Source organism: Microtus ochrogaster, unplaced genomic scaffold, assembly GCF_000317375.1.
Source record: "Microtus ochrogaster isolate Prairie Vole_2 unplaced genomic scaffold, MicOch1.0 UNK73, whole genome shotgun sequence".
In the NCBI taxonomy this organism is placed as follows: domain Eukaryota; kingdom Metazoa; phylum Chordata; class Mammalia; order Rodentia; family Cricetidae; genus Microtus; species Microtus ochrogaster.
The window spans coordinates 1,672,564-1,675,210 of NW_004949171.1; positions in this window are offsets into that span (position 1 = coordinate 1,672,564).

Consider the following 2,647-nt stretch of genomic DNA (forward strand, 5'->3'; position numbering starts at 1 on the left):
CTACCTACACACATCTACACACATGTCCACACACACATTCAAAAATAGGCAGACACACATACTAGACAAGCATTCCACCACTGAGTGCATGGTAGTTTGAGTGCAATTGACCCATTCTCATAGGGAATGACACTGTTAGGAGGTGTGGCTTGTTAAAGTAGGTGTAGCCTTGTTGGAGGAAGAGTATCCTTGTCCTGTGTGGGTGGGCTTTGAGGTCTCTTTTTCTCTCAAACGTCCCTCAGTGTGACTTTCAGTTGACTCCCTGTTGCCTCAGCTACAACTACAGCAGCACATCTGCCTGAGTGGTGCCACACTCCCCAGCATGATGGTAACAGACCGAGCCTCTGAAACTGTAAGGGAGCCGTCCTAATTAAACGTTTTCTCTGTTAAGAGTGGCCATAGCCATGGTGTCTCATCGCAGCACTAGAAGCCCTAACTAAAACAGATTATATCACCAACCCTCTTATTATGTTTTATTTGGAAAAGGCCTTGCTATGTTACCCAGATTGGCCTTAAACTCATTCTGTAGCCCAAGCAGCCATCACTGGCTTGGTGACCCCTTAGCTACCCAGTCTCTGCAGTAAGTGGGATCGCAGGCCAGTGCCACCAGGAGCGGCACTACACCCATTTTGAAGAAGTCATGGAGAGTAGGATGTAGATGATCAGAATAAAACCTCCAGTCTGGGACTGGAGAAATGGCTCAGCAATTAGGAGTACTAGTTTCTCTTCCAGAGGACCCAGGTTCAATTCTCAGTGTCCACACAGCAGCACCCCACTGTCTAGTAATGCTGGTCCCGGGGGATTAGATGCTCTCCTCTGGCCTCCACCAGCATATATTCAGTATACCGCACAGTACACATGCAGGCAAAACCCCCAAACACACAAAATAAATAAAAACAAATACCTCTACCCACCCAGCTAGAGTTTCAGGCTTTTTTTTTTTTTTTGGCCCTAAAACAAACCAGCCTCCAATCTCAGCTGATTTTGGAAGGGAATAGATTCTCAGCTAAGATCCATTGTTACAACTCTAACCAGATGGTTGTAATGGAGCCTAAATTTGGGTTGGCATCCGAGCAGAAAAGAACCAAGCATTGTAACTTCTATGTGTGAAGCATCTACTGGTCTCTGGGTGCAAGCACCATGGAGGGTCAAAGGGAAGCCAGATGGCTCCTACCAGCAGACTGCATGAGGTGCCATGGTGTAGGAGGTCCTTCTGCATTTGTGTTGCTTTCATTGGTTAATGAATAAAGAAACTGCCTTGGCCTTTTGACAGGGCAGAACTTAGGTAGGCGGAGGGGGGAACAGAACTGAATGCTGGGAGGAAAAAGGGTGGAGTCAGAGAAGTCATGAATCCTCCACCTGAGATGGTTGCCGGTTAGAAGCCACTGCCACGTGGCGATACGCAGATTAATGGAGGTGGGTTAAACTAATAAGTAAGAGTTAGCCAATAAGAAGTTAGAGCTAATGGCCAAGCAGTGTTTAAATTAATACAGTTTCTGTGTAGTTATTTCTGGGCTGGGACAAACAAGCAGCCTCTCCTTGCAACAGAGCCAGGCCCCAGAAGAATCCCCCAGAGACTGGTTCTATACATACATATCACTGGTACAGTTTTCAGAGTCGTTCCTTCTGTCCTCAGTCTGCCACTGATGCACACCTCATGTTCTTGCTTTTTCACTTGGGCTTAACTCAAGGCAATGAAATTGTGACAGCTGATTTCTACCAGAACCACTCAGAGCTACAATTTGACCGCCCCACCCCCTGAAGAGAGTCCACAGCAACTCCAAGCCATCACACTTTGGATAGCTTAGCTGCCCCTAAGCGCTAGGTTCCTGATGTTCTAGGACCAGTTGTGGCCAATCTGCAAGTTAGGTCAGAGTCTTTGCTCTCTTCCATGCTATGCATACTCAACAGTTTCTCTTCCTACTCCGGTCCTTTTTCTCACTGTGTATAGACTGGAATACATCATGTTCTGGGCTGGGAATGTGGCTCATTGGTAGAGTGTTTGTCCAAAAGACACAACGTACAGGGTTTGATCTCAAGCATGACACAAACTGGGCATGGTGTGCATGCCTGTAACTCTAGCACTGGAAAGGTCACGGCAGTAAGGTTAGAGAAGTTCAAGGACACCCTTGGCTAAATGGAAAGTTTGAAGACAGCCTAGGCTACAGGAGACCTGTAAGAAGAAGGAGGAGGAGGAAGGAGAGAGGAGGGAAGGGACAAGGAGGGAAGGAGAGGAGCCTCAGAGGAAGTAGAAGAAATAAAAGGAAAAGCAAGCAGATATGACCTGTGGTTTGGATGAGAAAGCCATCTATGTATTGTCCTTGCTTCCCAAAGCCTTGTTTGAGCTTGGGAGTCTCAAAACAGTGGTTGGTTGAGCAGGAGAGATGGCTCAGCTTTTAAGAGCTCACAGCGCTCTTGACTGGGATCCATGTTTGCTCCCCTGCACCCATGTCGGGCATCTTATAACTGCCTGTAACTCCAGCACCAGGGGATCCAATTCCTCTCACCTATGTGGGCACCTGCACTCATGTGCACACACCCATGCACATTCCTATATGTTCTAAAGTGATCACACCATACACATCCCTATATGTTCTAAAATGATCACACCATACACATTCCTATATGTTCTAAAATGATCACACCA